Here is a 27,134-nt window from a genome sequence, read left to right on the forward strand (position 1 = left end):
TACTGCAATATTTCACTGTCAAGGAGGCTCTTGCCTGTACAAACATAGGAGGAGGTCATGGGGGGAGGGACCCAGCCACCTGTGACACCTACAAGGCTTACAGGGAACCCCCGCAGGCCTCAGCCTGACTAATAACTAACGCCGGTGCACAGAAGAAAAGTGAAACCATAAAGATAAACAGTTCGCACCAGGAAAGATTAGAAAGAAGATGAGAAGTAAGAGACTGAAGGGCTCACCACCTTCCACCTGGTGGAGACTCAGAATACCGAATCTATCTCTAGCTAGCTGGGGCTCTTATTGGCACTCCTGAGAGTCAGTCTCCACCTGCTGGAAGGCATGCACAACCATCAGTCATTTTCTGGGCCGGTCTGGAGGGACGCTACAGAAAGGTGTATAAAATGTTCTTCTGCCCACGGCAATGCTTAGGGAGTTTTTTTTCTAGGAAGGACTTTGATGATTTCATGGAAGTTTGCTTGTAAACATACTAGATTCTGTGGTCCAACTTAAGAATACTTTTTACTTTGTAGTAAAAATCAGTTTTAAGAGCAGTACTTTATTACTTTTAGTTGAGTATTTTTTTTTTGATAAGACTTTCTATTTTACTTCACTACATGAAGCCAGTATTTTTACTTTTTACCTGAGTATTTTTAAAAAGTTAACTACCCCCATCTCTGGCATGGAGTATGCCGCCACTGCCCTATAACGTGGTCTGAACCAGTTGAGGGACTGTGAAGAACTTGCAGGTAGGTGCCATGGGTTCTCTGTAATAAACCAATCTGGGTAGCTTCTCTTGTGGTGAGGATGAGGAAAGGGGAAATGTGCACCTACCTGCAAGTTCTGCACAAACCCCACTTTCCACTTCTGAGAAACTGCAACCACACAGTTAAAAACTTCTAGATTAAAAAAACCAAACAACTTTTATAAAGCAGCATAGACTACTAATTGGATTATGAACATTCTACAAGATAATCATCATGCTTTTATTAACGAGGCTATAAAATACATCTCATTTTCATAAAACTTTTAAATTGTAAAATGAGGGAATGATTATCCTCAACTATTCTGACCAGGGTTCATTACACAGCAAAGTCTTTATATCAGAAAAAATTCAAACATCCCATTACCTTTACTGTATAAATCGAGCAAGCTTATATACATTTTTTGACATGTTTTCTCCAGAGGTTTAAAGTTTTGTTTAAAATAAAAAATGTTTCGGTGCCTGTGAATCAGTGTTCAAAATGGAAACAAAAAATACCTTTAATTAGAAGACCAGAATTGCCCCACTCAGTTACAACTGAGTAAGAGAAACACATTACTACAATACCAAGGACTGTCTTTAAAGAGGTAACCAAGAATGGCAAAGCACAAAAATCCTAAACTTCTGTTTCAAAGGGGTTTAGGTATTTTTAGATTTCTGAAGTTTTGGTGAACAAAAAAAATACTAAGAAAAAAAAATTAAATTAAGAGAAATGAAATATAGACCAGCTTCATGACTCAGGCCAAAGGACTGCAAACTGCAGTGCATCCAGGTTTGGAGCTCCCTATCCACTTGGGTTAGTTGAATCTAGGCATGTAGATCAAGTGATGTTTGTTCATTAAGGCTTGATATACTGCCTTCCAAATTAAAATCAAAGCAGTTAATAAAATGGTAAAAATCAAAAGGAAAAGTAAGGATCTACAACTACCACATAGAATAGTATAAGCAAAGGAAGGAAGAAAGTTGAGAAACCATTGTTGCCAGGACAGCAGCCCACAGAGAGCATGACCTCAAGACCAGGAGGGAGAAAGGGAAAACAGATGCCATTATTACGGCAGTCTCTTGTTGGCCAATAAACTGTTGAGAATGCTCCCTAAAGGAGGTGTCCCTTTTAACTTTTGGACTAATCAGTAATTCCTGAGCCACCAGTAAATTAGTGGTAAAGACATTTTGTGTGGGCTAGGAAGAACACAAGAATGAATGAGAAACTGGTTGACTTCTCTATCATTCTCCTAGGGTCTACAACTCTCATACCATATATTAAGGATAACAGCACATCATGCATGCAGTTTTAATAGCTATGAATGTCAGGCAAAAATGACACCATTGAGACAGTTACTGTAACAGAACTTTAAAAAAAAAAAAAAATCCTCCAATGAAACCATGGAAAACCAGAAACTATATGTGCTAGTTAGGAAAGAAAACAGGAAAGCTGAAAAATAGTATGATACTTATTCTTCACTATACAATTATCTTCAGTATAAAATGCCCTGTAGCGTTGCTGCTGTAAATAGATTACAAGAATTACCATTGATGGGAAATTCTTTCAATAAACTGGTGCTAGTCTACCAAGGGAAAGTAGAGCAAAACTACCTTAAACTTAAGCTCAGATTCAAATGAAAAAAAAAAAAATTACAGACCATTCTACAAAATATAGGAAACAAAGTTTTTCTATGAAGGAAGACTTCCAAGGATTCTGACATTCTGAGGCAGCCATGGTTTGATCCCATTTCTTTAGGATGTATGGATATTTTAAGCTGTGCTTAGTAGTGTCGTTTTGAGTCTCAGTAAGCTCCTCTTCAGAACTTTGCAGCTACACTATCAATGGGATTCCATGATGCTCACAGAAGTTAAATAGATACAACACACACCGTGGTTTCCCCCATTCCAGACTGATATCAAAGCTACAGAAACAACAGTATTGTCCCAGTCACTGGCACCAAGAAATTAGTGCCAACAGCAGCTTGAGAGCCTCTCTCAGTCCTAAGACTGGCAAAAAAAAAAAAAATCCCCTGATTTTCTTAATTCTACCTTTAAGATTAAGTATTACTGTAATGTAAAAACATTTTATATACTTGCTCTTTAGATCAGCAGTACTACAAAACAATTCACTTAGTAAGCAGAGCTAATAAAAGCACTAAGCAAAAATTAGTTTTTACAGGGTTTTTTTCCCCCCTGTGGTACTCAATTGCAAGGCCTGACCACCCCCCCCCCAAAAAAAATAATTAAAATCCTCAGGGAATATCTATGCTATTTGGTGAAAGAATAATAAAAAAGGACAGTATAAACATAAAAACAGTGACAACAGTGAAAGCTGTTTTCTTTTTTAAACACTACACACCTATAATTTCCAGAAGAACTGTAAAAAGCAGCAGCAGGAGATAAAGCAGTTTTTGAAGTAAATATGAAGTTGGACATTTCACATGCTTTAAAAAAAAAATTCTCTGCAGTTGCAGAGGTTATGAGCAGCACAAAGGACAATGGGAAAGATAAACAGTGTTGCTCAACAGAATCATATCACAGTATCTGAGTTTTAATTCTAAATAAAACATAAATAGAATAAAGATTCTGCATAACAGAAGCCTCAGTTCCTAAATCTTTTGACTTGTAATTGAGGGCTGACTGCCTTGTGGTGGTTTCTGCATAGGCTTTGTATTCAAATACTTTGCGTCTGAGTGCGTCTTCTTATGTGCAACAAGGAGTGCTGGATCATTGAAGCTTTTCTCACAGTGATCACACTTATGTGGCTTGTCTCCTACATGTACTTTCAGGTGCTCATTTAGCAGTGCTTGATAAGCAAAGCTTTTGTCACAGTGACTGCACCTGTAGGGCAATTTTACTGGCTGGGTTGTTGTACTAATGCCTTCCTTGCCTTGTCCACATGGGAGCTTGTTTTCTGTGTGGGTTTTTTTGTGAGCCAATAGTAATGCTGGGTCATTGAAGGATTTTGTACACTGGTTGCATGGGTGCTGGCTTTCATCAGAGTGGATCCTTTTGTGATTGACCAGTAGTAATGGGTTATTGAAACTTTTATCACAATGGTCACACTTGTGTGGTTTATCTGGCATGTGGGTTCTTAGATGAACAACAAGGAGAGATGCATTCTCAAATTCTTTAGGACACTGACTGCATCGATGGGGCAATTCCTCTGTGTGAACCTTCTGGTGTGCAACAAGGAGAGCAGGGTCATTGAATCTTTTATCGCAGGAGGAACATTTGTGGGGCTTACCTCCTAACACAAATGTTGGTTGGGCATTATTAGTTTTCTCCATGGATTGTGGCTTCTGCATAGGCTGTAGATTCTGTACTGACTGTGGTGTCTGCACAGGTTGTGGCTTCTTGTTACTGTGAATTTTGCGATGAACAATAAGTGCAGACTTATAGCTGAAAGACTGTTGACATTCTGTACACTGATGAGGAGTAGCACCAGAATGGATTCTTTGGTGTGCCACAAGGCCCGACTTATGATGGAAACTCCTCTCACAACCTGAACACTGGTAAGTCTTCTCTTTTCTATGAGTCCTTTCATGTGCCGTCAGGTGAAACTGCTTGCTAAAGCTTTTCTCACATTGCTGGCACTTGTACTGTTCTTCACTTTTTTGCTTCTCCGCAAGAATTGAGCGTACGATGAAGGTTTTCCCATCAATATGGAACTGATTTATGGCCTCTCCTTTATGATCTAAGGCAGGCTTTATTTGATCATCAGCCTTTTTTTCACATTCGCTCAATTCTTTCTTTCTATTATCTTGGTGGACTACCCAGTGCTCTGTAGAGTTGGTTGGTTGGCTGAGGTTTTCATTAGGTAGATCAGCTATGCCTCTCTGACTTACGTCCTGTCCTCTAGTATGTTCATGGTTCCTTTGCTTCAAATTGGCAGCCTGATGTAACACATTCTTATTTTTCTCCAAACCTGGTAGGCTTTCTCTGGTCTGTATTTCAGGATAGGAGTTCTCAGATGCCACTTGCTTGCTTTCCCTTGGGCAGTCAGACACTAAAAGGGGGGGGGGGGAGGAAGAGAAAAAAAATCCCACAGAATATATGAATTTGGTCATATGTGGTCTTAAAAAAAACTCCCCCCCACCAATCACTCAAAAAAAGCATTTCATATGTACTGGGCTCTTCTGCTATAATGTGCCTTTGTGGCAAAATTCTGAGTATAATCTATTATATACAAGAATAGTGATATAAAAAGTATTTAACCTCTCTTGGTTTCCTCTGTATGAAACACTGAATGGTTCTTGATCTTTAAATAAAAGGAACCTGAACACACAGTTCTTAAATTATAACTTCATTTAAGGAAAAAAGGGGCTCTACTACCAAGCTGTGCTAGTAAATGGGCTTAGTGCATGCTCTTGATTTATGTAAGCCACACTGTGCCTGCTTATGTGGGAAAGTGTGGGGTACAAATGCACCAAAACAAAAAATAAATAAACCAGGACTTTCCCATGAACTAAGCTCATTTCTAGCATAGCTATAAATTTGGCCTTTCAATTATTTCATTTCTGGCTGTGCGCTGTTAGCATTAATGTACCCCCTCCCCAACATGGGAGCCCTTACAGCCTTATTCAGTTGACACGCTGTCAGCATGCTAAGTGAATAGCACTTCCATGCCCATTCTCTGCCAAATACGCCCCCCTCCCTCAAATACTGTGCTGCTAGCATGTGCAAATGGCAAAACATTTTGCTGGCCCTGTATTAGGACATTTTTCCTGCAATAAGCACACATTAGCGCTTAATGCGGTTTGGTAAAAGGGGTCTCAAAGTTATTCAACACCCATGTGAAAAAGTAACTGTCCCCCCTTAGTTACTCGTAACCAATTGACCAAATATAATTGACAATTAGATTCAGCTGACTGAACACAGCCAACTTGATTACAGTCAGCCCTGTTGAATATAAACCTCATTATATATTGAGCCTTACCACAAGAGTGAGATGCTATTCTATGATGAAAGGAAATTCCAGAACAGATAAGAAAAAGTTATTATAAGAACATAAGCACAAGTGTTGCCATAATGGGACAGACCAAAGGTCCATCAAGCCAAGTATCCTGTTTCTAACAGCGCCAATCCAGGTCACAAGTACCAGGCAAGATACCAGTCAAAACGGATTTTATGGCTGCTTATCCTAGAAAAAAAAAAAAAAAAAAACACAGTGGATTTTCCCAAGTCCATCTTAATAATGGCTTATGGACTTTTCTTTTAGGAAAATTATGCAAAACTTTTTAAAACCCTGCTGAACTACTTTTACTACATTCTCTAGCAATGAATTCCAGAGTTTAATTATATGTTGAGTGAAGAAATATTTTCTCTGGTTTGTTTTAAATTCACCACTTAGTAGCTTCATTGTGTACCCCCTAGTCCTTGCATTTTTGGAAAGAGTAAACAAGCAATTCATGTCTACCTGTTCCACTCCACTCAGTATTTTATAGACCTCTATTGTATCTCGCCCTCAGCCATCACTTCTCCAAGCTAAAAAAGCCCTAGCCACTTTAGCCTTTTCTTGCAGAGAAGTCAACTTATCCCCTTTATCATTTTCATTGCCCTTTTCTGTACCTTTTCTGATTCCACTATATACTTTTTGAGATGCAGTGACCAGAACTGCACACAGTATTCCAGGTGCAGTCGCACCATGGAGCGATACAAGGGAATTATAACATTCTCATCTTTGTTTTCCAATCTTTTCCTAATAATTCCTAACATTCTATTTGCTTTCTTAGATGCCACTGAACACTGAGCAGAGGATTTCAACGTATCATCAATGATGACACCTAGATCCTTTTCCTGGGCAGTGACTCCTAATATGGAACCTTGCATTATGCAACTATGGGTGTTCCTCTTTCCTACATGCATCACTTTGCATTTGCTAACATTAAACATTGTCTGCCATTTGGATGCCCACTCTTCCAGGCTCTTACTACTACTACTCTTAAGGTCCTCTTGCAATGTTTTCACAATCCTCTTGTGATTTAACAACCTTGAATAACTTTGTGTCATCAGCAAATTTACTTGCTTTGCTAGTTATTCCCGCCTCTAGATCATTTATAAATGTTAAAAAGGGGAACCCCACTAGCTACCCTTCTCTGTGGAGAATACTGAACATTTATCCAGTTCTTAATCCACAATGGGGCACTGCCTATCCCATAACTTTCTAATTTCCTCAGGAGTTGTTCATGAGATACTTTGTCAAATGCCATTTGAAAATACAGATACACAATAATCAACTAGTTCACCTGGATCCACATATTTATTCATCCCTTCTAAGAAATGTAGCAGATCTGTGAGGCTAGCTATGTGGTTGAAGCCTGTTTTTGCTGGGCAGAAAGACTTCTGGATTCCCTGGGGGACCACAGCTCAAGTTTCTAAGGATGTCAAAGTTAAGAGTTAAGTACAGCCTTTTTGGAGGACACCATGTATGATGTAGTTAATGCTTCAGCAAAGAATTTGGCCTTGGCAGTGCTGGAGAGGCATTTCCTCTGGCTAAGGAATTGGTCCGTGACTGTGGCTTCAAAGGTATGTCTGAGTCAGATGCCCTTTAGAGGGAAGTTACTTTGTACATAGTAATATAGTAAATGTCAGCAGATAAAAGACCTACACAGGCCATCCAGTCTGCCCAACAAGGTGGCCAGAGTTGAATCTGTTTCTTCACAGGTTCTACTTAATGATTAAACACATGGATACTTAATCTTTGTCTCTTCCTGCCAGTTTTGTGGCACAAACTGTCTGCCTGGCACTGGCCCTACTTCCTAACTACTGGAAGATTTGGAGAAGCTAGTGAAGAATTTGGGTGGATCCAAAGTTCCTAGACTCCCTGAGATTAGATCTCCCTCTACAGTCAGGAAGCATTTTTAGAGACAAGGAGATACCATCCAGACAGGTCAAGTGGAACCCAGTGAAGTAGGTTTGGAGTACAGTTCCTTCCTTTCAGTTCTTCTGAGGGGGTCACCATGAAGGCCAAGAGGCATCTGGAGCCTCTCGGGCCTCCCAGTGACGGTGATTGGGCCTATCCTCTATTTTCATAGGAGGAAGGTTGTAGCTGTTTCATCAGAGATGGACTGAAATCACCTCAGATCAGTGAGTCCTGGACATCTTCAGGCTAGGCTATACTCTGGAATTCTCTGTTGGAAGATGACCCCTTCATGAGGGAGGAGCATCTAACATAGAAGGCTGTATTCTAATGGGTCCCTCATTACCCTTTTTTTGTTTGTTTCTCTCATTTTGTCTTTATCTTAGTCTGAGCTGAGCCAAGATCCTGCACCATGAATCTTTGTTTGCAGCTACTTTGGAGGCCCTTGATTCAGCCACAATCCGGCTTTCATAAAGATACTGTACTGAGACAGTCTTATGTTCCTTAGTAGCCAAAAATAGAGCCTTACTAGGCAAAGGTAACAAGTTCTCATGTAAGTTGACTTGTCCACTGCTTTCGATTTGTCATATCACTAACTGTTTATATTGAGTGAGGTTGATGTGGGAAATGTTTTTCATTGGTTCGGAGGATTTTTGACATTGCTAGCATTTTGACATTTAGATTACAAAAAGTAAAATTCCAAGGTTCACTCTCATGCGTAGAGGGTAAAATGCAGGGTTCCTCAAGGCTGACCATTGTTGCCAGCTTTAATGTATTTATGAGTTCCTTGCATTAATATATTAGGGCAATTTGGCTATACAGTTTTCATCTACGCAGAAACTACAGTCCTATTACCCACACTTCAATCTGCAGAAAAAATCAAAATAAGAGACTGCCTTAGTTTGATAGATTCTTGGATTTTGAGGCACTCTCTGAAACTGAATAAAGATAAAACCAAATTTTTGTTAATAGGCCAATCTAATTTGGGGTCAAGAATACAACTCAACCCTCCTAGGCCTGTTTTATTTTTTTCCAGGCTGCACTCTTATTTAGATTGTAAATAGTTCAGGTTAATCTGGTTATGTATGTCCTTGCCGTTATGAGGCCCAGTTGTCCAATTTTTGTTGTTTTTGGTGAGCCTGGATGCTAGGGATTTCCCCACTTGTGAGAATAAATAAGCCCACTTGTTCTCTAAGAAAGCAAAGGTACTTACCTGTAGCAGGTGTTCTCCAAGGACATCAGGCTTTATATTCTCACAGTTGTGTCTTCCCTTGTCTTTGTCTTGCTACATATGGGACTGACGAACATGAGCCGGTTCGGGCGGGAAGACGGACGCGCATGCGCGGTGCGCATTGGCGCGCGAGGACTAGCAAAGGCCTTTGCTAGTGAAGTTTCCGATTGGAGGGGCTGCCGTGGACGTCACCCATCAGTGAGACCAATCAGCCTGCTGTCCTCGGAGAATACCTTCTACAGGTATGTAGCACAATCCCTCCCTCCCACCTCCCTTGGAGTTGTCTCCTTTGTTATTTTAACTTTATTTTTGCTGTAGTATTAAACTGAGGAGACTACGTTCTTGCAGAGAGTGGGAAGGCACATGCATAGTGGACCATTTCTCGCACTCCACAAAGCTGTACTTATACTGGTTATAAGTTCCGGACCGGGCGACACTGGTCGGTGTCGCCCTCTTTTGAGAATATAAAGCCTGCTGTCCTTGGAGAACACCTTCTGTAGGTAAGTACCTTCGCTAAACTAGAATATATAATGAGGCAATTTTGATAAATTAGAATAGTAAATCACCTGGACTGGATGGTATACATTCCAGAGTGTTGATAGCACTGAAAAGTGAACTTGCAGAGTTATTAGTAATATATAAATTATCTTTAAAATCAAGCATGGTTCCAGAGGTGATTCAGGAAATTATAGACCAAGCTTGATGACCGTGCCGTGCAAAATGGTAGAAACTATTCTAAAAACAAAATTACTAAGCATATGGATGGATCAAAAGAAACAAACAATTGGGCGGACTGTCTGTTGGGCTGTGTCCGCTCCAGATAGAAGGCCAATGCTCTTTTGCAGTCCAGTGTGTGCAGCTGACGTTCAGCAGGGCAGGAATGAGGACGGGGAAAAAATGTTGGCAAGACAATTGACTGGTTCAGATGGAACTCCGACACTACCTTCGGCAAGAACTTAGGGTGAGTGCGGAGGACTACTCTGTTATGATGAAATTTGGTGTAAGGGGCCTGGGCTACCAGGGCCTGAAGCTCACTGACTCTACGAGCTGAAGTAACTGCCACCAAGAAAATGACCTTCCAAGGTCAAGTACTTCAGATGGCAGGAGTTCAGTGGCTCAAAAGGAGGATTCATCAGCTGGGTGAGAACGACATTGAGATCCCATGACACTGTAGGAGGTTTGACGGGGGGGCTTTGACAAAAGCAAACCTCTCATGAAGCGAACAACTAAAGGCTGTCCCGAGATCGGCTTACCTTCCACACAGTAATGGTATGCACTGATTGCACTAAGGTGAACCCTTACAGAGTTGGTCTTGAGACCAGACTCAGACAAGTGCAGAAGGTAGTCAAGCAGGGTCTGTGTAGGACAAGAGCGAGGATCTAGGGCCTTGCTGTCACACCAGACGGCAAACCTCCTCCAATGGAAGAAGTAACTCCTCTTAGTGGAATCTTTCCTGGAAGCAAGCAAGATACGGGAGACACCCTCTGACAGACCCAAAGAGGCAAAGTCTACACTCTCAACATCCAGGCCATGAGAGCCAGAGACTGGAGGTTGGGATGCAGAAGCGCCCCTTCGTCCTGTGTGATGAGGGTCGGAAAACACTCCAATCTCCACGGTTCTTCGGAGAACAACTCCAGAAGAAGAGGGAACCAGATCTGACGCGGCCAAAAGGGAGCAATCAGAATCATGGTGCCTCGGTCTTGCTTGAGTTTCAACAAAGTCTTCCCCACCAGAGGTATGGGAGGATAAGCATACAGCAGACCTTCCCCCCCAGTCCAGGAGGAAGGCATCCGATGCCAGTCTGCCGTGGGCCTGAAGTCTGGAACAGAACTGAGGGACTTTGTGGTTGGCTCGAGATGCAAAGAGATCTACCAAGGGGGTGCCCCACACCTGGAAGACCTGGCGCACTACTCTGGAGATGAGCGACCACTCGTGAGGCTGCATAATCCTGCTCAACCTGTCGGCCAGACTGTTGTTTACGCCTGCCAGATATGTGGCTGGGAGCAACATGCCGTGACGACGAGCCCAGAGCCACATGCTGATGGCTTCCTGACACAGGGGGCGAGATCCGGTGCCCCCCTGCTTGTTGATGTAATACATGGCAACCTGGTTGTCTGTCTGAATTTGCATAATTTGGTGGGACAGCCGATCTCTGAAAGCCTTCAAAGCGTTCCAGACCGCTCGTAACTCCAGGAGATTGATCTGCAGATCGCGTTCCTGGAGGGACCAGCTTCCCTGGGTGTGAAGCCCATCGACATGAGCTCCCCACCCCAGGAGAGACGCATCCGTAGTCAGCACTTTTTCTGGCTGAGGAATTTGGAAAGGACGTCTCAGAGTCAAATTGGACCAAATCGTCCACCAATACAGGGATTTGAGAAACCTCGTGGACAGGTGGATCACGCCTTCTAGATCCCCAGCAGCCTGAAACCACTGGGAAGCTAGGGTCCACTGAGCAGATCGCATGTGAAGGCGGGCCATGGGAGTCACATGAACTGTGGAGGCCATGTGGCCCAGCAATCTCAACATCTGCCGAGCTGTGATCTGCTGGGATGCTCGCACCCGAGAGACGAGGGACAACAAGATGTTGGCTCTCGTCTCTGGGAGATAGGCACGAGCCGTCCGAGAACCCAGCACAGCTCCTATGAATTCGAGTCTCTGTACTGGGAGAAGATGGGACTTTGGATAATTTATCACAAACCCCAGTAGCTCCAGGAGGTGAATAGTCATCTGCATGGACTGTAGAGCTCCTGCCTCGGATGTGTTCTTCACCAGCCAATCGTCGAGATAGGGGAACACGTGTACTCCCAAGCCTGCGAAGCGCCGCTGCTACTACAGCCAGGCACTTCGTGAACACTCTGGGCGCAGAGGCGAGGCCAAAGGGTAGCACACAGTACTGGAAGTGACGTGTGCCCAGCTGAAATCGCAGATACTGCCTGTGAGCTGGCAGTATCGGGATGTGCGTGTAGGCGTCCTTCAAATCCAGAGAGCATAGCCAGTCGTTTTCCTGAATCATGGGAAGAAGGGTGCCCTGGGAAAGCATCCTGAACTTTTTCTTGACCAGATATTTGTTCATGGCCCTTAGGTCTAGGATGGGACGCATCCCACCAGTTTTCTTTTCCACAAGGAAGTACCTGGAATAGAATCCCAGCCCTTCTTGCCCGGATGGCACGGGCTCGACCGCATTGGCGCTGAGAAGGGCGGAGAGTTCCTCTGCAAGTACCTGCTTGTGTTGGAAGCTGTAGGATTGAGCTCCCGGTGGGCAATTTGGAGGTTTTGAGGCCAAATTGAGGGTGTATCCTTGCCGGACTATTTGAAGAACCGAACGGTCGGAGGTTATGAGAGGCCACCTTTGGTGAAAAACTTTCAACCTCCCCCTGACTGGCAGATCGCCCGGCACCGATACGTTGATGTCGGCTATGCTCTGCTGTAGCCAGTCAAAAGCTCGCCCCCTGCTTTTGCTGGGGAGACGTGGGGCCTTGCTGAGGCGCACCCTGCTGACGAGAGCGAGCGCACTGGGGCTTAGCCTGGGCCGCAGGCTGTCGAGAAGGAGGATTGTACCTACGCTTACCAGAAGAGTAGGGAACAGTCTTCCTTCCCCCATAAAAACGTCTACCTGAGGAGGTAGATGCTGAAGGCTGCCGGCGGGAGAACTTGTCGAAAGCGGTATCCAGCTGGTGGAGCTGCTCTACCACCTGTTCAACTTTCTCTCCAAAAATGTTGTTCGCTCGGCAAGGGGAGTCCGCAATCCGCTGCTGGATCCTATTCTCCAGGTCGGAGGCATGCAGCCATGAGAGTCTGCGCATCACCACACCTTGAGCAGCGGCCCTGGACGCAACATCAAAGGTATCATATACCCCTCTGGCCAGGAATTTTCTGCACGCCTTCAGCTGCCTGACCACCTCCTGAAATGGCTTGGCTTGCTCAGGAGGGAGCTTGTCCACCAAGCCCGCCAACTGCCGCACATTGTTCCGCATATGGATGCTCGTGTAGAGCTGCTAAGACTGAATTTTGGCCACGAGCATAGAAGAATGGTAGGCCTTCCTCCCAAAGGAGTCTAAGGTTCTAGAGTCCTTGCCCGGGGGCGCCGAAGCATGCTCCCTAGAACTCTTATAGCCTTCTTTAGGGCCAGATCCACCACACCAGAGTCGTGAGGCAACTGAGTGCGCATCAGCTCTGGGTCCCCATGGATCCGGTACTGGGACTCGATCTTCTTGGGAATGTGGGGATTAGTTAAAGGCTTGGTCCAGTTCGCCAGCAATGTCTTTTTTAGGACATGATGCATGGGTACTGTGGACGCTTCCTTAGGTGGAGAAGGATAGTCCAAGAGCTCAAACATTTCAGCTCTGGGCTCATCCTCCACGACCACTGGGAAGGGGATGGCCGTAGACATCTCCCGGACAAAGGCCGCAAAAGACAGACTCTCGGGAGGAGAAAGCTGCCTCTCAGGGGAGGGAGTGGGATCAGAAGGAAGGCCATCAGACTCCTCGTCAGAGAAATATCTGATGTCCTCCTCCTCCTCCCACGAGGCCTCACCATCGGTGTCAGACACAACAAGTTCATGAACCTGTGTCTGAAGCCGTGCCCGACTCGACTCCGTGGAAACACGGCCACGGTGGGATCGTCGAGAGGTAGACTCCCTCGCCAGCACCGGCGAAGCTCCATCCGCTGACGTCGTCGGGGAGCCTTCCTGGGAGGCGGCCGCAGTCGATACAGCAAGCGGTACCGATGTCGGAGACCTCACCCCGGGCAAGGGGCCAGCCGGCGCCTCACTCGACGGTACCGGTGGCGCAAGCACCACCGGTACCGGAGGGGAAGGGCGCAACAGCTCTCCCAGGATCTCCAGGAGAACAGCCCGGACACTCTCGTGCAGAGCGGCTGTGGAGAAAGACATGGAAGCCGATGCAGGCGTCGAGGTCAGAGTCTGTTCCGGGCTGTCCAAGGTGGAGCGCATCGACACCTCCTGAACAGAGGGTGAGCGGTCTTCCCGATGCCGATGCCTACTGGGTGCCGACTCCCTTGGCGACCCAGAGCTCTTGGTACCGATGCGGGAAGGTGACCGGTGTCGATGCTTCTTTCATTTCTTCAAACGAAGCATGTCACCGGAGCTTCCCGGTACCGACGAGGAGGACGTAGAATCCAGCCGTCTCTTCCTCGGGGCCGAGGCCGAAGAAGGTCGGTCTCAGGGGGGCTGTACCGCAGGAGCCCTCAGGGTAGGAGACCCACCTGAAGGCTCACCGCCACCAGCAGGGGAATGGACAGCCCTCATCTGCACTCCAGTTGAAGCACCACCGTCTGACGACATCAGCAACAGCGGAGGTCCCGGTACCACCGACGCCGACGCAGCCTTCCGATGTCTCGGTACCGACGATGCAGAGGGTCGATACCTCGATGCAGTCGATGCCGAGGTCGAAGGTCTTGATGCTGCCGACGTCGATGCACTCGATGCCTCCGGTGCTGTTGTCGACGAAGAGCCCGAGAACAACACGTTCCACTGGGCCAATCTCGCAACCTGAGTCCTCTTCTGTAAAAGAGCACAAAGACTGCAGGCCTGCGGGCGGTGCCCAACCCCCAGACACTGAAGACACGACGCGTGCCTATCAGTGAGCGAGATTACCCGGGCGCACTGGGTGCAGTTCTTGAAGCCGCTGGGAGACTTCGATGACATGGGCGGAAAAATCACCCCGGCGAAATCAAAATTCGCGATGGCGACGAAGGGCACCAAAAATAAGGGAGAGAGAAAAAACCCGTACCGAGGCCCCAAAAAAGGCCTACCCCGAAAGCAAAAGGAAACTTACGTCAGGGAAACAAACTGGACACACGGGAAGGGACAAAGACCGAGGTCTTTTCTTTTGTGAAATCGCGAAGACGCGCGAGGGTCAAATTTGAGGGGCGCGAAACGGCGCAAAACACGACCGTCCCGAGCGCGGACAAAAGAAGACTGACAAACACGAGCCAGTTCGGGCGGGAAGACGGCCGCGCATGCGCGGTGCGCATGGGCGCGCGAGGACTAGCAAAGGCCTTTGCTAGTGAAGTGGAGAAGTGGCCTAGTGGTTAGGGTGGTCGACTTTGGTCCTGGGGAACTGAGGAACTGAGTTCGATTCCCACTTCAGGCACAGGCAGCTCCTTGTGACTCTGGGCAAGTCACTTAACCCTCCATTGCCCCATGTAAGCTGCATTGAGCCTGCCATGAGTGGGAAAGCGCGGGGTACAAATTTAACAAAAAAAAAAGTTTCCGATTGGAGGGGCTGCCGTGGACGTCACCCATCAGTGAGAACAAGCAGCCTGCTTGTCCTCGGAGAATATACGTTTTACTCTCACCCGCATAATGTATACTCCCGGATAGACTACATGTTGGTTACCACCTCCTGGCTGAACACACTCTCTAAAGTGAGCATACTTGACACTGTGCTGAGTGATCATTCAGCAGTCACCTTGAACATATCATTTGCTGTAGAACCAGATGAGAGGGTGTAGAGATTTTTGCCAACGTTGTATAACAACAGAGAATTCTCACCAGTCGTAGTAGGCATGCTATATTGTAGTATTTAATATTGGGAATTCCCAGTCCCCCCCGTCTCCAACCTCCCAACATGTGTTTTTGCTGCATTTTAGCTCATTTTCTGGCCCAACAGAACCTAAATATTAGTCGATAGAAACATTTTATGTCTTTCTGCATCAGCACTATGGGCAAAATCTGCAAGGCATATAGCCATCTCAGCAACACCACCATTTTAATAAGGTTTATCCTACCCGACAGCGTCAAAGTACCCCAGGAGTCTAATTGTTGCTTCGTCTGTTCCAGTATTTTTGCTACATTTAATTTATACTAGTAAAAAAAAAACCCCGTTTCTGATGCAAATGAAACGGGGGCTAGCAAGGTTTTCTTCAGAGTGTGCATGTGGGAGTGTGTGTGTCCCTGCCCTCTGCCCTCTCTCCCTCCCCCTCCGAGTCCAGTCCTTCAGTGTTGTTTCCTGCTGTTCTGTGTTTTTGTTAGAGAGAGAGTGAGGGCATCTCTCTCCCCTCCCCCCCCCCGAGTCCTTCACAGTTTCGTGGGATTTCCTGCTGTGCTGTTTTCCTTCACTCATGGGGAAACCGGATATCTCTGGCGCTTCACACTTTCGGCTGGAGGCTTCAGTGGTGCCTTTTATATATATAGATAGTTCTTTTGGTCTAGCCGGCAGCAAAATACCCATAAATATAAAGGAGTTGTGAGCCTGTTTCAAGGGGAATCCGCTCGGCCATAGTTTTTGTATGTTCACATTGATCGCAAGACCTTCTGACTTTTCTATATTTAATTTGAAACCCAAGTAATCCCCATATTCTTGAAAGATTTCCAAGAGATTCGTCAGAGTTTCTTTCAGTTTTGTGATTATCATTAGCAAGTCATCAGCAAAAGCAGCCAGCTTGAATTCCTGCTGCTTAAGTTGTACCCCCGAGATCGCTGCACATCCATATATGTCTCTAATTAAAGGATCCAATTGAAGCGCAAAGAGCAGAGGCGACAGTGGACATCCCTGTCTGGTTCCCCTACTAATTTGGATTTCGCCCGAGACATTGCCATTTACCATCACCTGCGCTCTTGGCAAGTGATACAGAGCTCTAATCGCCTGCACAAAGTTACCGTGAAATCCATATTTCTCTAGCACCGAGTACAGAAAGGGCCACTCCACTCTGTCAAACGCTTTTTCTGCGTCAAAACTTATCAAAGCCTGTTCGTTGGAGTGGCCCAATCCTTCCAAGGACACCAGGATGTTCCTCAAATTTTTTGTGACCGATCTCTCTTGTACAAAGCCTACCTGTGCCGGATGTATAAGTAACATAGTAACATATAGTAACATAGTAGATGACGGCAGAAAAAGACCTGCACGGTCCATCCAGTCTGCCCAATAAGATAAATTCATATGTGCTACTTTTTATTTGTACCTGTCCTCTTCAGGGCACAGACCGTATAAGTCTGGCCAGCACTATCCCCGCCTCCCACCACCAGCAACACCTCCTTTCTTCTGCTGGTCACACCTCTTTCTATACAGCCTAGCAACCTTCTCGCTACAGCCTCCGCCTTGTCACACTGTTTCATTGCCTTCAGATCCTCAGATACTATCACCCCAAGATCCCTCTCCCCATCCGTACCTATCAGACTCTCACCGCTTAACACATATGTCTCCCGTGGATTTCTCTTCCCTAAGTGCATCCCTTTGCATTTTTTCACATTGAATTTTAATTGCCAAACCTTAGACCGTTCTTCTAGCTTCCGCAGATCCTTTTTCATGTTTTCCACTCCCTCCCGGGTGTCCACTCTGTTACAAATCTTAGTATCGTCCACAAATAGGCAAACTTTACCTTCTAACCCTTCGGCAATGTCACTCACAAATATATTGAACAGAATCGGCCCCAGCACCGATCCTTGAGGCACTCCACTACTCACCTTTCCCTCCTCCGAGCGAATTCCATTAACCACCACCTTCTGGTGTCTGTCCGTCAACCAGTTCCTAATCCAGTTCACCACTTCGGGTCCTATCTTCAGCCCATCCAGTTTATTTAAGAGCCTTCTGTGGGGAACCGTGTCAAAAGCTTTGCTGAAATCTAAGTAGATTACGTCTATAGCTCGTCCCTGATTTAATTCTCCAGTCAAAGAATTCAATGAGATTCGTTTGGCACGATTTCCCTTTGGTAAAACCATGTTGTCTCGGATCTTGCAACTTATTGGCTTCCATGAAATTCACTATCCTTTCCTTCAGCATCGCTTCCATTACCTTTCCAATAATTGAAGTGAGGCTTACTGGCCTGTAGTTTCCAGCTAGTTCCCTATCACCACTTTTGTGAAGAGGGACCACATCCGCCGTTCTCCAGTCCCTCAGAACCTCTCCCCTCTGTATGGATTTATTAAACAAATCTTTAAGAGGACCCGCCAGAACCTCCCTGAGCTCCCTTAATATCCTGGGGTGGATCCTGTCCGGTCCCATGGCTTTGTCCACCTTTAGCTTTTCAAGTTGTTCATACACACTCTCTCATACACATAAAGATCATAAAGGGCATCAGCCAAAAAAGACAGGGCAGACTCCATACGCGGACTGACCTCAGCGAGGGAACCCGCTCCATCGGCGGGCTGCTCAACCGCCTGCTGCAACCAGGAAAGGCCCGAGATATCAAAGGACCGCTACAGCACGGATTCCAGTCGCCGGTCCTGCATATCTTTCAAAGCGACCCCTCCCTCCACCGGGAGAGTAGTCTTTTTAGTCACAGCTGTGACAAATGCATCCACTTTAGGCATCCCAAAGAGGGTCAACTGACTTTCCCTCAGGGGGTAAAGGTGACACATAGCCCTGGCCACCTTCAAGGGACCCTCAGGGTCAGACCATTGAGCTGAAATAAGCTCTTGGATGGACGCATGGACGGGAAAAGCCCGAGAAGGATTCTTAGTGCTAGCCATCCTAGGATTAATAGAAGAGGCAGCGCACTCGTCAGGATCTTCATTACAAAGGGCCTGTAAGGCATCAGAAGTGAGAGCTGGCAGCTCGTCGCGGTGGAAAATCCGAACCGCTTTAGGGTCATCCAACTCCTGTGGCAAGCAGCCACCCTCATCTGGATCATCAGTCCGTGAGGACCTGCCAGACCGCTCAGACTCCTCGAAACTAGACCACGGGGGAGAACAGAGTTAAGAGTCCTCCTCAGACGGGGTATTCACTCATCTATGCTTAGCGTCAGCCAAACGCTTGGGGGAAGAAATAAAGTTTCCAGCAGACGCTGGGCTATAAAGACCCGGAGGCAACCCAGACCGACAGGAATTGTCAGGAGCCTCAGGCAGTGCTCTTTTTAACATAAAAGCCTTATGCATCAGCAGCACAAATTCAGGGGAGAAAAACTCACCCTGTACATCTGCCCCCACATTGAGGGAAGTAGAGGCAAAAGCTCCTCTAGGAACCTCGAAACGAGGAATCCACCTGCACTCAGACCCCTCCGCAACCGCGAGGGTCGAGTCACGTGGCGCCTCCAAGATGGCGGCCGCTGCCAACTCCGGCGGGTGGGAATTATCACCGCCCGCTATGCTCGTGCCAGCATTAGCACAAAGCCCCGCTGCTGATCTGCGTTTCCCACAGTGGGAGCAGCGCTTAACCCCTTCAGCAGCCATCAAATACAGAAAACAAAATGGTGCCTTGGCACCAAAACTTACCCCGCACAGAGCGCTGTCAGCGGGAACCTCCCCGGAGGAGCTGGGCACCACTCTCACCTCAGGAGACCGAGTCAAACGAGCTGCGGTCAAGCTGCACCGAACCAGGAGAAAGCCTCTCTCTGCTTTTTTTTTTTTTTATACTGTGAGGAAAGTTAGAGGCAGGCAGCCACAGAGGAACTCCGGGAGGAGGGGGAATGGGGTAAGACAGGGAGAGGGAAAACCAAGTATGCCTTTAAAGTGGGCACCACCAGCCACAACACCCGCTGCTCTACTGGCAAAGCACAGGAGCCACCCCAGGTAGAAATCCAGGAGCTGAGAAGCGACATCCTCACCTGCTGGGAGATAAGAGTTATTGAAGGCACCAGCCACCTCATCTCATGTAAAAGGTCACCAATTAGACATACAAGCTTACAGACTCTTAGCCAACAACCATATAATAGAGAGTCATAACTGGGCAGAGGTGTCCCTACTGCCTTTAAACATGCTGTGGTCACACCTCTCCTTAAGAAGCCTTCACTGGACCCTACTTGTCCCTCTAATTACCGACCCATCTCCCTCCTCCCTTTTCTCTCTAAATTACTTGAGCGTGCTGTTCACCACCGCTACCTTGATTTTCTCTCCTCACATGCTATTCTTGACCCACTACAATCTGGTTTTCGCCCTCTCCACTCAACCGAAACTGCGCTTACTAAAGTCTCCAATGACCTATTACTGGCTAAATCCAGGGGTCAATATGCCATCCTTGATCTTTCCGCTGCTTTTGACACTGTCGATCACAGCATACTCCTCGATACCCTGTCCTCACTTGGATTCCAGGGCTCTGTCCTTTCCTGGTTCTCTTCCTACCTCTCCCTCCGCACCTTCAGTGTTCACTCTGGTGGATCCTCTTCTACTTCTATTCCTCTGCCTGTCGGCATACCTCAGGGTTCTGTTCTTGGTCCCCTCCTCTTTTCTATCTACACTTCTTCCCTTGGTTCATTAATCTCATTCCATGGCTTTTCCTACCATCTCTATGCTGATGACTCCCAAATCTACCTTTCTACCCCTGATATCTCACCTTGCATCCAAACCAAAGTTTCAGAGTGCTTGTCTGACATTGCTGTCTGGATGTCTCAACTCCACCTGAAATTAAACATGACCAAAACCGAGCTTCTCATTTTTCCCCCCCCAAACCCACCTCCCCACTCCCCCGTTTTCTATTTCTGTTGATGGCTCTCTCATTCTCCTCAGCTCGAAACCTTGGGGTCATCTTTGACTCTTCTCTCTCCTTCTCTGCTCATATCCAGCAGATCGCCAAGACCTGTCGTTTCTTTCTTTACAACATCCGAAAAATCCGCCCCTTTCTTTCCGAGCACTCTACCAAAACCCTCATTCACACCCTTGTCACCTCTCATTTAGACTACTGCAATCTGATTCTTGCTGGCCTCCCACTTAGTCACCTCTCCCCTCTCCAGTCGGTTCAAAACTCTGCTGCCCGTCTCGTCTTCCACCAGGGTCGCTTTACTCATACTACCCCTCTCCTCAAGTCGCTTCACTGGCTCCCTATCCGTTTTCGTATCCTGTTCAAACTTCTTCTACTAACCTATAAATGTACTCACTCTGCTGCTCCCCCGTATCTCTCCACACTCGTCCTTCCCTACACCCCTTCCCGTGCACTCCGCTCCATGGATAAATCCTTCTTATCTGTTCCCTTCTCCACTACTGCCAACTCCAGACTTCGCCCTTCTGTCTCGCTGCACCCTACGCCTGGAATAAACTTCCTGAGCCCCTACGTCTTGCCCCATCCTTGGCCACCTTTAAATCTAGACTGAAAGCCCACCTCTTTAACATTGCTTTTGACTCGTAACCACTTGTAACCACTCGCCTCCACCTACCCTCCTCTCCTCCTTCCTGTACACATTAATTGATTTGATTACTTTATTTTTTGTCTATTAGATTGTAAGCTCTTTGAGCAGAGACTCTCTCTTTCTTCTATGTTTGTGCAGCGCTGCGTACGCCTTGTAGCGCTATAGAAATGCTAAATAGTAGTAGTAGTAATATCTTGAAGAAAAAAAAAATAAAAATAAGGTCAAACCAAGCTGCAACACAAACACTCAGATTTCCTACACAAATGTGATATCAATGAGGATCACATCAAGACAGACAGAATCTGGTCCTCCTTTAAGATACCAACAACCAGCTCACTGAAAGCACTACTGACAAATTATGCACACACCAATTGCCTTCTAGACAGCTGCCCAAACTACATGATGGAACACCCACCAGATTGGTTCATCAAACGCTTAACTGAACTGAACACACAGAATACATGTTCTCGAAAGGCCACTGCCCTTCTGACAAAGGCAACATCACACTCACTCCAATCCCTAAAGACGCCACCAGAAAGATCAGTGAATTCACTAATTACAGACAAGTGGCATCAATACTACTGCAGACACCACAATGGAGGGACTAGTAGCACAACAATTAATGGAATATCTAACGCACTACTCAGTCCTTCACAACTCTCAATTAGGCTTCAGACCATGCTATAGCACTGAAACAATAACCACCCTGATCACAAAATTCAGAAGAATAATAAGCCAAGGTCGGACAATACTACGACTACAATTATGTCAAGCGCCTTTGACCTAGTAGATCACAGAATACTAAATGACTCTGCTCGGGAACATAGGAATAACTGGAGCAGTAGCAGCCTGGTTTAATGGTTTTCTAGGAATCAGATCCTACCTTGACAAGGTGTCCAATGAATTTTCAGCCCCCTGGATCCCTGAATGCGGGGTCCCCCGATACCACCAATATTCATGTCCTGATGGCTCCACTTGGCATGAAACAGGAAAAAATGGGTTTAAACCCATTCATATACGCAGATGTCACCATCTACATACCTTTCAACAACAGAATCACAGAGATAGTGGATAAGGCCAAAAAAGGACTCTGTCATGAAAAATTGGGCCACAACTGTCAAACTTAAACTGAACCGAGACCAAACTCCTGGTTTTATCCAGCCAGCACAATCCCACTACTTACCAAAACCTCATAACAGATCAACAATCTTGCACTACTGAAACACAAATAAAGATACTAGGAATCATTCTGGACAATCACGACAAAAAGCTTCAAAGCTCTATAGAAACTGAGAAGAATCAGAGACTACTTCCCCAGTCATTCTGTCTTATAGTACGCTAATATTGTCCCAACTAGACTACTGTAATGCAGCATATGTAGGCTGCAAAGAAATCCTACTACGATCATTGCAGACCATCCAAAACACAGCAGCAAGATTGATATTCAAAAAGTCAAAATATGATAGAGCAACCCCACTACTTATAAAGCTATACTGGCTCCCGATCCAGACCAGACTATTTCTCAAAACCAGCACAAACATCTTCAAAATACTGTTTGGCATGTCACTGGAATACATGCTAGACACGATCAAACTATTACCAAGAACTGGAAACCCAGGAACCAGAGATTACCTACTACTTCACCTGCCCAACTGCAAAAAAGTACAAGTCCACCTACATGGCGGAATTTAGCTACCTGGGCTCTAAAATGGTGGAACTCAATTCCCATAGTCATAAGAAGCATCACAAACTACCTTCAGTTCAGAAAAGACCTACCTCTACAGGAAATTCTATGAGTAAAATATGTACTAATCATTCCGGAACAGCAATGCACAACCTCTAACTGTAACACATCTTTTCATTTAAGAAATGAGCTAAGCCATATCTCTCAAGAAACCCAATGACTACGCCATACGCACTAATAGTTATCTTGCCAACCACTGTAAAACAGCATCATACAACCTTGTAAATGTAATTGAATCAATGTAATCTCTAACAACTGTTAAATGTAAGCCACATTGAACCAAAACTCGTTTTTGGATAATTGTGGGATACAAGTATGAGTAAATAAAAAAGTAAAACCACCCCATGTCTCTGGGGACTCACCCTCAATTGCTGTATCAGCAGAATGGTCAACTTCTTCATCCCAACATACAAAACCTAGCCCTCACAGCTTGGAGGCTCACAGGCTCCCTACATCTTTAGCACAATATACAGTTCAAGGTGTTCTGTCTGCAGCTACTAAGCAATCTACTCAAAAACCTTATTCCTATAAATGGAGGAGATTCATGACATGGTGCACAGATCATGACTTTGATCCCCTTACTTGCTCAGTACAAACTCTTCTCCAGTATTTATTACATCTCTCCAACTTGGGATTAAAACCTTCATCTAGCAGCCATTTCGTCACATCATACAGATGCTCATCAATCATCTTTTTCATCTTATCCATTGATCAAGCGTTTTTTCACAGGACTGCTAAATCTACATCCTCCTATTCAACCTCCTCCACCTATGCGGGACCTCAATTTAGTTCTTACTCAGCTGTTCCTTTCAACCCAAAACACTTGGTCAACCAGTATCAAAGTCTACTCTTTTACTTTGGATAACAGACTATTTATTTTCATTACAATTGAGCTAACCTTTCTCCACCAGATAGAATTGAAGTTCATTCAGTTTGAGCGATGACCACTTCCATTGCTCATTTAAAGGGAACTCCATTCCTGTCAGTTTCTTCATGGCTATGAAACAACCCATCATGAAAAGATTGGGAGGATGAATATTAAGAAAATAAGCTTTGGAGTACTGCTTGTTCAAATTTGACATCCGTTCACGATGTATTGTCCACAAAATAATGTTGAGCAAAAGTATGTGGAGTAGTCCATGCAGCTGCTTTGCTTATATTCAGGAATGGAGTTCCCTTTAAATGAGCAATGGAAGTGGTCATCGCTCGAACTGAGTGAACTTCAATTGGTGTGTGCATAATTTGTCAGTAGTGCTTTCAGTGAGCTGGTTGTTGGTATCTTAAAGGAGGACCAGATTCTGTCTGTCTTGATGTGATCCTCATTGATTTCACATTTGTGTAGGAAATCTGAGTGTTTGTGTTGCAGCTTGGTTTGACCTTATTTTTTTTCTTCAAGATATTGTGCAAGCTCGTCTGCTGTTGGTGTTTTTTTTTGTTTGACATTAGCAGAGCTTGTGTGTTCAGTACGTTTTTCATTCATATTTTTTTTTTCATGTTTCTCTTCTGGGCGCACATATGTGCTATAGTATTCCATTTTGGATCTTTATATGTTGTGTGCACATGCTTAGGGCTTTCCTCCATGTGGTTTTGTTCATGTCTTACTTGTTTTTGAACCATTTTCTTTCCAGTTTCTTGCACAGTTTTTTTCATCTCTAATAGCTCCTCATTGAACTAGGGGCAAGGGAAGGGGAAAAGGGGGGGGGGGGGGGCTTTAGATTGGCATTATTAGAAGAGATAGATTAAGAAAGTTATAATGTAAATGTTTGCACAGTCATTTGCTGTAATAATACAATTATGATCAGTTGTTTTGAATAAAAATGATTTAAACAAAGAACAGGGCATCACAGAGATGCAAGGGAGGACAAGGGGGGAGGGACCCGGCCACCCGAGTGTGACACCTCCTGAGGCTAGAGGAGACCTCCATGGGCCTCAGCCTCAAGTGACAGGCTTTGCTTCCCCCCCCCCCCGGCTGCACAGATCAACTCAAGAATTAAAACTAAGAAATAATCAGAAATCAAACTGTCATCTCAACAACTAAAGAAGGAGAGAGAAAAAGAATAAAGAAGGAGACTGAAGGGCTCACCAACTTCCACCTGCTGAGAGACTAAGAATACTGGATCTTTCTCTGGCTGGCAAGGGCTCTTATTGGCTCTCTCTCTAGTCACAGTTTCTATCTGCTGGAAGGCATGCACAACCTATTAGTCACATTCTGGGCCAGTCCAGAGGGACGCTAAGGAAACACCGATTATTTAATAGCCAACATGTTAGGAAAAGATACGACCAAAATTAAAACCCTTAGAAGTCATTGCACTTTATTCTTTACACACATCTATGGGGTCCTTTTACTAAAGCTTAGTGTGTGCTAAATATTGCACATCCTATTTTATACCTATGAGTCATGTGGCACTTAGCACAAGCTAATGTCCATTGCAATGTGCTAAGCTTAAGTATAGGGCCCCTAAGTTAATATTCAGCTTAACTGATTAAAAGCACAAGGCATATCTTCTTGATCAAGTGGATTATTTGATGATTAAGTCACACACTTACCTATGACCATACCATCAATGCTCTCTCTTGCTGAATCAATATGATCCTGAATACAAGGATCTCGTCCTTGTTCCATTAGCAGCAGGACTTCAGGTTTTGGAATATCGTAACCTGCGTTTAAAATGGGGGGGAAAAATTAATAAAGCAGATCTCTGTGCTCTCCTTTTATTCAAAAAGAGGCAAGTTCTTTCATTGCTGACTTGTAGCCTATGGATTGAGACTTATCTGTCTTGAAATTTAGGTTTCAATTTTATTCATAAAAATCATTTGCTAAATTGAAACTGATTTGTCTGAGGTACATCTGAACCAAATGGTGCAGGCAGTTTGTTTGTTTCTGGCTTGGACTACTGTAATCTGATCTATTTGAATCTTACTTAAACAAAAACGTTGTCCAAGCTACAAGACAGAAACAAGATTATATATATATATATATATATATATATATATATATATATATATATATATATATATATATATATATATATATGTAAACAAACTAAAATCATACCAAAATGCATACATTTACAAATAAAAACATCTCAAAAGTATATTAAAAAAACAGTACAGTGAAAACATGGAGGAATTACATCATTATTATTAGCATTTGTATAGCGCTACCAGACGCATGCAGCACTGAACACCTGACACAAAGAGATAGTAACTTAGAGACTATGTCATAATTTGAAAGTCACAATATTAAAAAAATACTGACCGAGTATGGCAATATTTATGTATTGTCTGTGGGGCTTAGTTCACTCCAAGTAAATGGCCAATGCTAGTTTGCAGTCCAAGGTGTGCAAGGCACTCTCAACAAGATGGGCATGAGGTCAGGGAGAATGATGGCAAGACAATCGACTGATTCAGATGGACCTCTGGCATATATCTCTATACTGGCGGTTACTCAATGAAACTGAATACTTGAGCACTGCAAGTACCCAATGAGCCACCTCTCTCATATGATTCTTCCATAGCTCCATGGATGGGAGCGTTTTGTCCATCCATGCCTGCAAGACACATTTCTTTATCAATAGAGTCGCCAGGAAAACAAATCTACTCTGGGCGGCTCTCAACCCCTGCTCCCGTAGAGACTCCACACAGCCCAGCAAAATAATTGAATACCTCCATTCCACCCCGCACTGCAGGATATCCTCAATTGCACTCAACGCCCCCACCCATATATTGTGCAATGAAGGGCACTCCACAAATGAATGCAAAAAAGTGCCCACGCTTTTCCCACATTTATTGCAGCTGTCATCCCACAACCCCATTACTTTCCCTTTTCCTTAGAGATATGCACCCTATATAATATTCTATACTGGATGTCCTGCAGGGCTGCATTTGGCGTCACCTTGTGCAAGTCCCTGAAAACTGCACTCATCCGGCCCTCAGAGATGTTCTCAACCAGGTCTTTACTCCATATATCTGTTAGACTGGATATATGGTTTGCCCTTTGGGATTGCCTAACCAATTTACACCACTGTGTCAATTTATTGAGACTTGGATCCATTCGCAAAAAATCATAGTCCAATTGCGTAAACCGCACTTTCATCTGACACAAGGTTTTTGAATATAAAATTTCATTCTCCTAATATTTTCCATTAGTTCACAATTGAGTGTAAAATTGATGATTTTTGCAAAAATGCCTAAAATAGGGTATTTTTAGCCCACTTTTACAAAAAAAGACCTTCTGGAAACTCTTTTTAATCATTTTCATTAGAAAGAGCACGTTTCAAACCCCTTAAAAAAGTAGGGTTGGTTTTTCATCGCTGGCATATAAGGCCCTAGAAATAGGGACAAAGTTGAGGACGTTGCTATCGCACGCTATCGCAACATCACATGCATTCTATTGTTTTATACAGACATTACTAGTACCTAAATTGTGTGTTGGTGCATGGTGACATTGTCACTACCAGTTCAGGAACTTGAACCAGTAACCCCATCGCCATAGGGGTCACGCCCAATAGCTGTGCAATACCAGCCACGGGTGGGTTTC

General features: G+C 44.9%; 1 pseudogene; it reads right to left on the reverse strand.

Moving 5' to 3' along the window:
* Window positions 1-912: 912 nt before the first annotated feature.
* Window positions 913-27,134, reverse strand: part of LOC115459786 — a 107,839-nt pseudogene continuing 81,617 nt past the window's right edge.

The sequence above is a fragment of the Microcaecilia unicolor genome, unplaced genomic scaffold (assembly GCF_901765095.1).
Source record: "Microcaecilia unicolor unplaced genomic scaffold, aMicUni1.1, whole genome shotgun sequence".
Lineage (NCBI taxonomy): Eukaryota > Metazoa > Chordata > Amphibia > Gymnophiona > Siphonopidae > Microcaecilia > Microcaecilia unicolor.